The sequence below is a fragment of the Haliotis rubra genome, unplaced genomic scaffold, assembly GCF_003918875.1.
Source record: "Haliotis rubra isolate DU_JTF1 unplaced genomic scaffold, ASM391887v1 Scf2, whole genome shotgun sequence".
In the NCBI taxonomy this organism is placed as follows: Eukaryota; Metazoa; Mollusca; class Gastropoda; order Lepetellida; family Haliotidae; genus Haliotis; species Haliotis rubra.
In genome coordinates, this window is record NW_025766002.1 from 7,317,161 (window position 1) to 7,329,331 (window position 12,171).

General features: G+C 36.6%; 1 long non-coding RNA gene across 1 annotated transcript; it reads right to left on the reverse strand.

Annotated features, from left to right (window-relative positions):
* Nucleotides 1-97: 97 nt before the first annotated feature.
* LOC124275456 lies at nucleotides 98-3,148 on the reverse strand. Its single transcript, XR_006898292.1, has 4 exons — nucleotides 2,937-3,148; nucleotides 1,278-1,390; nucleotides 744-778; nucleotides 98-215 (listed from the first exon to the last, which is right to left on the reverse strand). It is a non-coding gene; the product is annotated as an uncharacterized LOC124275456 (long non-coding RNA).
* Between the last annotated feature and the right edge of the window lie 9,023 nt (nucleotides 3,149-12,171).

The following is a 12,171-nucleotide window of genomic DNA, read 5'->3' on the forward strand; positions in this document are numbered from 1 at the left end:
GACTGACCTTGACACGCACTAAACTGAACTTAGGACGGACTAGGCTGACCATGCCACAAACTCAATTCAACTTTGGTTCAGATAACATAAAACAGAGTTGGCATTATTTGTGTTTGCTACTTTTGCAATCACTTTGCTTTATTTAAACACTTCGAACAGGCAACATCCGGTTGAAAGTCATCCATTATTATCCATCCTACGAAGGCTCTATTTCGCTGTAAATAAAACAAACAAACATAAAACGATGCTTGATAGACCTTTGTTAATGAAGAAGAATTCCTTAATTTTTGATAGTATCCTGCATATACATACACACACGCAGGCACACGCATATGTTACTATGTATCTATATGTCTATCTATCCATCCATCTACATCTATAGCTTCTTTATATGAATGTGAACATATGTGTTATTCCTAATGAATAAAAATGAGGCACGGGACACTGTCGGTTTCCTACCAATTGCAGGTGGGATGCAGAGAAAAAAATCACATCACATCAATCACATCAAGCGTTGGGGGTCAAATTAGAAAGATGTCTATACATTATTCTTTTTGCTGTGCCAAATGCTATGTGTTCCTCACTTGTGGACGAACAGATATTTAACGAGGAAAGTATTCAACCGCCTTGTATAGTCAAGAGACGTTCCAGATTTCATCACGCCTTTCGACCAGTGAAATACATGATAATTGCAGTGACGACTTGTATCAAAACTTGTTGAATTTCAAAATGTTGATATTTACCTGGTTCGTAAGCATCCTCTCCCATCCAATTACCCCTTAAACATGAAGTAAAATACATTATGTCTTAGACGGAATTTTTTGTTGTGATGGAATGTATCATGAAGGGCGCTTGAAGTGAAATACACCAAAGGCATGGAATTAAAGGAACTAATTGTATGAATGTCGCTATTATTGAGGAGTACGTTCACACAAAAATGGCGTTGCATCTGAATGCAATATCTAATATTTCACATCACACAACACAGTGACGTATTACACATGCAGAAAAGAGTGTGTACTTCCACCTTCGAAATCATGTCATCGGTTTCAATCTGAGGGTTGTACATGTATTCTGAATGTCAGACTCGGACCATTATCAATGAAAACATGATCTGAAATTACATGATCCAGTCACTTTCTGTAGGTTGTAACGTTGAACTCACTATTTTGTCATGGTTACCCAATGAGTCGCTGCTCGCAAAACACCAACACTGGAATCTGTGGGTCGTGAATGACCACACATGGACAGGCAGATTAAACTAAAAAAATACTTACCTGGGCTCGTAGTAACACACCAGGAACCGTACGTCATTGTAACCTCTGAACTGAGACATATACGGGCAGTTATTCATTGCACAGCCAAATTCCCGAGTGTCCTCCCAGTTAACCTGGATAATAAATCCATTATTTAGAAGTTGCACAACAGGAATCTTGAGCAAATTAAATGACCATCAAGCAGTGATGATACCATGTGTAAGCCAAACGGTGTGTAGATGTATATCCTGTCACTCTACGGGAGACACTATGATGAACACACGCAAAGGCAAGGTAATTATTCCCATGGAAAGAAAATTCACGGAGATACATAGAGCTAATCACACTAGGGCTCTGAACTACATGATGGTGTGGAATCTGACAATATCCCCGATATTTCTTTCATAAAACTATTCTGAAGCTTTTCATCAAACAACATGTGAGCAAGAGTGGCATGACGCTCTTTGAACTCATCATGCAAAGAACATGCGCCCTCGTCCATCAAGAGTTCTGACATTAAAGACTGGAACTGGGATGCTGCGCAACATGTAAGGAAGGCTGACAATTTAAATGTTGAACTTACCACTCTTATTACACAGTCGTTTGGAAACATTTCAGACGGTTAAAGAAAGCCATGTAAACTGTGAAGGCATCTGATTTTGTTACAGGATGGTATAATGGTTAAACGACTTCCCCTCTTGTAACAGCCTTGTGAAAAGTATTTTATCACCCTGAATCTTTGTGCCAAGAACTAAATTCCAATTTCCTATTATGTTTCGAAACATATCTTTCTTAAATTTAAGGTTAAGCGACTTCCACTTTGAGTGAGTGAGTGAGTGAATGTAGTTGTACGCCGAGTTTAGTAATATTCCACCAATATCACGGCCGGGGACACCAGAAATGGGCTTCACGCATTGCACCCATGTTGGCATCGATAGCGTGACGAACGAAGGCTTTAACCACCAGGCTACCCCATGACTTTTACTTTGAAGGCAACTGATCTCCTAAATAGTCGAAACAAGTTATTTAATACGCATGTTATGGTACAATGTCTGTCATATATTTTGACTGACTGACTGAGTTTAGTTTTACGCCGCTTTTAGCAATATTCCAGCAATATCACGGCGGGGGACACCAGAAATGGGCTTAACACATTGTGCCCATGTGGGGAATCGAACTCGGGTCTTCGGCGTGACGAGCCAACGCTTTAACTACTAGGCTACCCCACCGCCCGCTCATATATTTTGAGAAACTGCTACTCGGAATATATTCTGCAAAAGTATTCGCAATGTTTCAAGGTACAGTGATCGCATATTCATACTGATAACTGAAAATTGATGACTACGACGATGTAGAACGACTTTTACTCAGTCAGCGGTGTGATGCCGTTTCGTCTGTATTAATGTTAACATCTTTGTAAAGCCTATGCGATAAATATGAATATATTCAGCCATCAAAGATGCAGAAAGGGGTTGTAAGTACAGAAAATAAATAAATCTGAAATCTGTTTTGTATGATTAGGTTTATGAATCAACAGCAGACAGTGTTAACACCGAGTGTTTGCAAACACTAAAGTCAGTCCTGCCCCACGTGTAATGTAAGGTAAGTATTATATTATATGTGTAGATAGTTTCCACAAAATATGAAACGTAAGAAGGAACCCTGGATTCCCAACAATACCTGTGAGTAATAGCAGCTCTGGGAAGGAGAGCATTCTCTGTCATTGTAGCGGAATGAGTCGACCCCCGTTCCTCCAAGCGTTAAAGCCTCTATTCATGAACTCTTCCTCCGATCGGGACGACTGCTCAATGTAGAGGTTCTGGCCGAACTCAGGTCTTGATGAGTAACTGAACTGACATCTGTTTGCATATCTCTGGGCTTCTACTAAGTCTTGCTAATTCTTCGTTCCATTCTCTGCATCTACAAAGAGCATTTAAGCTAAAGACTACAAGACTGGGACTACATTTCGTACAACAATATACATTGATAATTGATTTGAAATATAAGACATGCGAAAGAATGCACAGAAAGTAATATGTTCTTGAATTGACAAAAATCAAAACTGCCACTTTGTTTGACTACATGTCTCCAAATGTGTCCATTGTGTGTCTTATGGGGAAAATGTTAATAAACAGTTCTTCTAATTCAATGTAAACCTTCGTATTGGTACAGTGCAATCCAATTGATTAATTTCCTTTCAGGAAGTGCATGGAAATTCCATCTCATTGTTTAATGCAGGCATTCGGTACATACATAACCCCAATCTACACACACACACACACACACACACACACACACACACACACACACAGCACACACACACACACACACACACACACACACACACACACACACACACACACACACACACACACACACACACACACACACACACATACATACATACACACACATACACATACATACATACATACATACATAAACGAAACAAATTATACATAATCCAGTCAGCATTGTTTTGAAATACTTTGTGTAAAGTCATGAAAAGGAGAGTTGTTTCAGCTACTCACGAGAAAGCGATAGTTTTCCTCTCCGTACTCATTAGGAAATCTCCCTCACCCATCATCTGGCGTCCCTCGTTGTGTAGTTGAAGCATGGTGTTCTGATATTCTGGCATCATTACATTCGCCATGGAGACGCCTCAAGACGCCCAGAAAAACTACGGTCCACATCATTGTGATATTGGAAGATCTGTCAAAGTCATGAAACCAGATTTCTTAATTTTTACTGTTCCTGTACTACAGTCGAATAAATGGGGTTTTAGTTCAACCTGGATCTTCAGGTATATTTTTAGAAAAAGGAACTACAGTTATCGAAACAAGTACAAAGACTTCTAATTATCGGCTTTACTCGAACACCTGCTCTCGTTAATCTTTAATACTGATAATACATAATGTGTAAAATGATATTGAAGATGAGTTGCATTTTATATTGAAATGTCCATCACATTATGATTATAGAATAATGTATATAAAACCATATTTTTACAAATGTCCATCGATATTTAGGCTTATTCAACTTCTTAGTATTAACAGTGTTTGAGTATTATGTAACTTAGGCAAATATTTATATAAGGCTAGTATATTAAGAAATTAATTAATTAGAGTGCAGTAGTTGTACATCCTCCTTCATATGTCCATTGTCACCATCTTTTAAAACCCCAACCTGTACCAATACTGCTATTTGACATACCAATTAACTGTACAGATAAAAGTAATAAAGGAATCGATATACACATGCTTAAGACATAATCGTATTTGCACAAAGGACTCTCTTTTGCAGTGATTTTTTATTATGGAATATAGTCGCATTTTATATTGACTGAGGTGATTACTCGTTTATAACCAAGTGGAAATACACGAATGTTGTTGATTCAATACCAATTACCCCGGTACAGCTATAGAAACTGATAATACATTTTGTTGCAAAAATAGCTCTGAGATGAAAAGTAAAATGTATTTTGTCTAACACTGTACAATTCACCAGTCAACGATAACACATGGATTCTTCAGTTGACATCGGGTGTTCCTTTGAGAACATTGACACCAGGTGTCTGCCTTTATGGTTATCAGGCCTTTGCATAGACTGTAGGAGAAATTATAAGTTGATAGGCATGAAAACGAGCGCTGAAGTATTGAGCAACTCATGTTAAAGCTTTGAATTACAAACTCTTTGTCTTCAGTTTATTATGCATACACACATACTTATGCAAAACCTCTGTTACATCTGTATGTTTTATCTGATGTGAAGCTTTGGAATATGAATTCCGCCCTCGACAACATGGAGATAAACAGTTATCATTCTGTACCATGAACACTTCAATATACACTTTTGTTTTTCGCTTATTAATAATAACGTATGTATACATATATTCATGTAATGTGGGCGGTGGGGTAGCCTAATGGTTAAAGCGTTGGCTCGTCACGCCGAAAACCAGGTTCGAATCCCCACATGGGTACAATGTGTGAAGCCCATTTCTGGTGTCCCCGCTGTGATGTTGCTGGAAAAGCGGCGTAAAACGGCGTAAAAGCGGCGTAAAACCAAAACTCGATCAGTCAGTGATGAAATGTAGGGAAATAGTTTTAGAAATAGCAGGATAATGTAAACTCTTACTTATTTTGAAAACGAAATGTTGTCTCTTCTGTATGTAAAAGCAATATGCATACAAAATGAGTTCATGAATAAAACTACACAAAAACTATCACTTTCTGCCTATTAAGGTTTAAATTGAACGTTTTCCTCAGAAAGTCCATTTCGACATATTAAAAATATTTATATTAGACATTGTATTGAAATCTTCTAATATATCATGTCTGTATTTAGGAAATGATCAATCACGTCTGAATTCGTCAAACGAAGGATTATTTCATTGTATTAAAATCGTTAAAAAATATGAAACTTGTATTCAGGCAAATAGTCAAATTTTGTTATCTCTCTCGTTGTCATGCCCTAACTTGTGCAAACGAGGAAACTACTGGAATTAACATTTTGGGACATGGCAGTCTGTCTTGTCATTTAATCTCTTAACCATGACACATCAATGATTATTTATGGCTCTATAAGAAATATCACGCAAATGAAAATTGAATAAACAATAATACACCGAAAATTGAAAACAGTGAGATATTGTATTCAATCATTTTAAAACAACACAAAATTTCGAAATGATGCCCCCTGTAAATCAGGGCTTCTTTGTACACTAAGCTCATATGTTTACTTTTACTGTGATTGGAGGAAGTTCGGTTATTGCTTACCAAATAACGCTTCTTTTTGCACTAAGTTAAAGCATGAATTATTTTAGCGAATAGCCATTATATCAAACTGCACAAATGAATTTTGAGAAAACGAAGGTGCAACTGTTAAGTCGGTTTTACAAAATAGGAGCTCCCATCTTAACTGAACGAAAATGTTCAATTGTCACATTGTCCATAGGTAGGTGTATCGACCAGATAAAAATGATTTACATATATTTACAATGAAGTACCTCTGATGGTTAATTTGCTTAAAGACTTCAATTGTTTTATGTAAAATCAATGCTGATAATTTCAATATTTTTGTGAGAGGGCTAAAGTTACAAATATGTGCCCAGTCCCAATATACAATGTCAAAATGAAAGTCGGACATCTCACATGTTCTTACCTCAAAGGGAGCTGATTCCACTGTTCGAAGACTTGAGTGGGCTTGCCTATTGAAGCCCTTCTTATATCCATTGTAGCATTAATTCACAAAATGTATTCCACGTCCTTTAACTATACAGATGTTACTGATTAACACTCTGATATTATTATAACATGCTTTGATGTTTTAATGCGCTGATTATTATAATATTACGTAGTAGGTGCATGTATGTATCTTATCGGAGAACATTATAATCAATGTTTTTAGAATGCGGGAAAATGAAAGGAAAGGAACGTTTATCGAATAAACAGACAATAAAATTGTGGCAACAAAGGAAAGTGAGACGAAGGTATCAAGGTAGAAGCTACAAGTGTTGGTTGCCTGGGTCTATATACATGTAAACGTCACAAAATGAAACTGTATATAGGAAATCAAAATATATATTGGAACTGTATATCTACTTAAATACACAGTAAGAACTAAATTAAATTGAATATTGAGCTGCCCTGCCTCTGATATCACTTTCCGCCTATTAAGGTTTTAAGTTGAATGTTTTTCTCAGAAAGTCCATTTCGACATTTTCAAATGTATGTATATTAGCTATTGTATGAAAATCTTCAAAACACACCATGTTTGTATTTAGAGAAATGTTAATTTGTTGATAATGTGTATCTTCAATACTAACGTCTAAATCGTCAAACAAAGGATTACATTTCGTTGTATAAAAATAGTTAAAATATCAAACTTGTATTCAGGCAAATAGTCAAACTTGTTATCTTTCCCGTTGTCATGCCTAACTTGTACAAACCAGGAAACTACTGGAATTGACATTTTGGGACATGGCAGTCTCTCTTGATCATTTAATCTCATAGGCCGCCACACATTAATTATTATTTATGGCCCTATAAGAAATATCATGCAAATGACAATTGAATAAACAATAATATACCGAAAATTGAAAAACAGTGAAATATCGCATTCAGTCATTTTTTTCTTTTGAAATACAAAATTTCTGAAATGATTTCCCCTGTAAAATCAGGGAATCCAGTACGTTAAGCTCATATACTAACTTTTAATGTTGTTGAAGGAAGTTCAGCGGATTGCGTACAAAGGAATGCTACTTTTGCACTAAGTTAAATCATGAATTATTTTGAGAATATCCATTAAACTGCACAAATGAATTTCGAGAAAACGAAGGTGCCCCTCTTAAGTCGGTTTTACAAAATGGGAGCTCCCATCTCAACTAAACCAAAATGTTCAATTGTCACACCGTCTATGGGTAGATGTATTAACCAGATTGATCTAAAAGATCTAAATATATTTACAATAAATTACCTGTGATGGTTATTTTGTGCAGATGTCAATTGTTATGTTTAAATAATGCTAATACTGTTAACGGTTTGTGAGGGGGCTAAACGTTGCCAAATATGTGCCCAGTCCTAACAAACGATGTGAAAATGAAAGTCCGACATCACACGTTCTTACCTCAAGGGAGCTGATTCCACTGTTCGAAGACGTTCGTGTGCCTGCCTATTGAAGCCCTTCTTATATAAATGTACCATTAATTAAAATGCAATCATGTCTTTTAACCATAAAGATGTTACTAATAAACACTTGATCATATTATAACATGCTTTGATGTTCAGGGTTCTGATTATCATAATATTACGTATTACGTGCATACGTATCTCATCAGAGAATACTATCGGGCAATCACTTTCAGTGTTTAAATCATTATAGCGATGTTCAGTTAAGTACATTCATCATTTCACAGAACTGCAAACATAATTGTACAATTAATTAATTTCATTGTATCGAGAAAACAAATACAAAATGGACCAAAGACCTTTTGTTTTCGGACGATCCAGCACAATCTGTACTGGCTTACCTTAGATCAGGTGATATTAGCCCTTCAAGGAAGAAATTATAATTATTATTACATAAGTTTAATTATAATAACAATGTGATTTATATTCTAGAGAAAGTGAGTATTGTTTCAGAATGGAGCACCTTATTGTACCCTGACCCTTATCCTCTTATCGTTTACCTGCCTTACAACAAGCACATATTGCCTATCCTGAGGTGGAATCGACAGAGGATATCCCCAAACACTACATACGATCAAGTCATTTCTCAGAACACGTTATAAACTAAGCACATTGTATTCTGAGAATCGTTTAAGATATCCATGCCATTTTGGAGTACAAAAGAAACAGAAAACTCCTTTTATGTGAAAACTGATCATGATAACAACTGCCATAACTTCCTAGTGGTTAGAGCGTCCGCTCGTCAGGTCATAGACCCGGGTTTGATTCCCCACATGGGTATAATGTGAGAAGCGCAATGTGTCCCCCGTTTTGGTGTTTCTGTAATATTTAAAAAAGCGGCGTTAAACTAAACTCACCTAAAACAGAACCCATTTACGATTCAGAGTATTGTGTTTGTGAATCACGATCAAATAATGATTATGCCAGATGTTTGTGTAAAGTGCACATATTGTGCCCGGCCGATGGCGTTGTAATAACACATGCAAAGGTAAGGAAATATTTACCTCGAGAAACGAAAACATGGGAAAACAATATTCTACATGTATATGAAAAAATAAACATAATTTTGACCAGTGATACGTAAAACCGTGTTAACCCTCATGCATCATGTGAATCGAATACTATGAGATGCCTTTGAGGCAGTATGAAGCTGCTTTGTATTATATTTGTTTTCTAAACGTTTAGACAAAAGAAAGTTTGGAAGTCCCATGGTGAAATCAACATCAGTACATGTAAGTAATTTCAACTCTGAGTAGGGGGAGCATTCCTTGTCACTGAAGCGGAATGTATCTTCCTTTGTATAAATAAGAAAGGTCGTTTTGGCAATATTATATCAATATGAATCTGTATGCAAAATGTAAATGTTGAGACAGATGAGGTTGTTTCACTTGTTTCTCAGGGGAAGCATTCCTTGTAACACAAGTGGGATGTATCTTCCTTGTAATAATAAGAAAAGATGACACAATCCCTCTTGTCGTTTGGGCAATATTATATCCCTATGCATCTGTATGCAAAGAGGTTGTTTCAGCAGCATCAGCTAAAGTCATTGACGAGGATCCACATCGTCAGGACATAATGTCATCGAGCCGACGCATCCCTTCCTTGAATTGTGAACATGGCACATTGGCCCACATGGTTGAGATAAAACTTAATTCATGGAAATACCTTTGTGTCACAAGTTATAATTGTTTATTGAAGATCAGAACGATAAGCTGATAAGCGCAAATATTACATTCATAAACACATCCACGTTGTAGACATTGGTAGGAATATAAGAATCACAAATTTGAATATAGAAATGTCAAGGCTCCAACGTTTTATTGATAATCTTCCTATTGTCTATAAGACACTTTTGTCTTACTTTCCAATAAACATTCTCTACTTTTGTTGAATAACTCCGTAACACAGACAAACTGGTGACTATCATCTACCTAAAAAACCTGAACACAAAAATATTCATCAACTGAGTCGGCCAGACTCTTGATTTTCAGTTTACATTCTCACATGGAACAATACATTCCAAAGGGGAGCTTGAAAATGAAACTAGTAGATTCTGACACATGCAGTTTTTGCAATGACCTACAGGAAACAATCTGTCATGTATACTGGAATTGTAATGAAACCAAGACATTTTGGAATGAGCTTGAGATCTGGATCAATAAATACCTTAACAAAGAAATCAAAATAACAAAATATTTAGTTTGGTTTGGTACTTCACAAGCCAACAAAATACTAAACCATATCATTTTCTCTGCAAAGAGACATATCTGTTACTGAGGCGGCAGTGTAGCCTAGTGGTTGAGGCTTTGGCTCGTGACGCCGGGGACCCGGGTTCTATTCCTCACACGAGTAATCTGTGTGGGACCCATTTCTGGTGTTACCTCCATGATATTGCTGGAGTGTTCCTAAAAGCGGCGTTAAACCGTATTCACTCACTCACATCTGTGGTAATAATATGTATGTATGAATGTAACTATGGAAATGAATAAAAAAGAAAAAGAAAAAAAAAGAACTCATTAGACCCCTCTTATGACAGTCAAGGTGTGTGGAATACTGCTAACTCAAATTGGCAATGTCTGACACACACACACACACACACACACACACACACACACACACACACACACACACACACACACACACATTAACCACGTCTAGACCTTGATTGTTTACTACCTTGCACTACAGATATTACAATTTAAATAAGGTGATAACACTCTACCATAATCATCTGAAATATCTATTACTATTACTGGTATCTACAGCACGATACCAATGGTTAAGTAATACGTGATTGTATCTTTCCCCATCAGAAGCATGAAAGTTTTTTCACCTGATTAAACACTGAATAAGTATGGTGAAAGTCCAACTTGAAACTCGAATCGGAAACTTTTTTGATAACTGTCATGTCCATTTTGCAAAGGTTCTTGTACATGCCACTGTTTGAAATTTCCGTAGAAAGAGTTGATCAATTGTACCTCAAAAGTTGAGAAATGTTGACACCAAAGGTTCGACGTAAAGGAAAAGTTGACTTAAAGTGTGAGCATTGATAATGCAGTCATACGAACACAAATCCATTAAAACTATCAAACAGATTATTGGAGATTTCTTGAAGTCCATTTTCCTCAATTAAATAAAGAGGGCAGTGGTTTCGTCATAATATCTCCCTCGAAACAATTTTGAATTTAAGAAGAGATATATTCGTATAACGATGACTGAGTGTGTCTCCATTTACGATGATCCATCAGGTTAAGATTCGATCTCTCTACTCCAATCTGCGCTTCATGTAATCTAATACGTCACTGAACTGCCATCCAATGGGTACACGTACCATTACCTGACAATGACATCAAATAGAAACAGTTCCTAAATTGGTTCGTTGGGTTCAACACCATGTCAGTGTAACCGTGCTTTACAACAGCATGTTAGCTAGATTTTGAAACAATGCTGGTCGATACACGAGCAGTGGCATGGTGCTTGTGATATAATCAGAAACTAGGGTTCGAACCCACGATCAGTAGATCATTAGCATCTCTGCTATGCAGTTTCCGGTCCCTGAAATCCTATAATCACCAGTTCCCCCGGGTATGAAGTAAGAGTCAGATGATTAATTATGTGAGATCAAATCGATCATATATGTCTTTGAATGAGGTGACCCTGAAATTCAAAACATCACACGGCAGTATTTAGAATTGTCAAGAGATACTCACGATAGTTAATCATCATCCTAGCATATGTAATAAGTATGGATTATATGTTCTTCTTGCCAACTACCAGGATTTCAAATGAATTAATTTTTTCAAATGATTTTATAATTGCGTCACATTAATGTAATTAACAGCTCACATCTAAATACTTCATCGTGCCTGGCATGGATCTTTTCACTAATGCTCTTATGGAGAAATTGTGTCCGAAGTGTTAAACAACTGTCACTCACTGACTCAGTAGTAAATATCATTCACTCTCATGTATAGCATAGTGGTCAGATTACTCCTCTTTGTACGCTATGTAACTGTCAGGACTTTTGTATTCCTGTGTAGAGCAAACACAACAGGACAGGTTAACTGATCTAATAATGAACATAAATATGACAATGTGTGTATAGTTCTTTTGTACAATATATACGTTAGTTACGAGGTTTTCGTTTGTTTGAACTGTTGCTGTAAACAATTAACCAGCTCACGCCGTCAGAGAATAGTGCTATCTTCACTCACTGTTCTCTGCTCTGT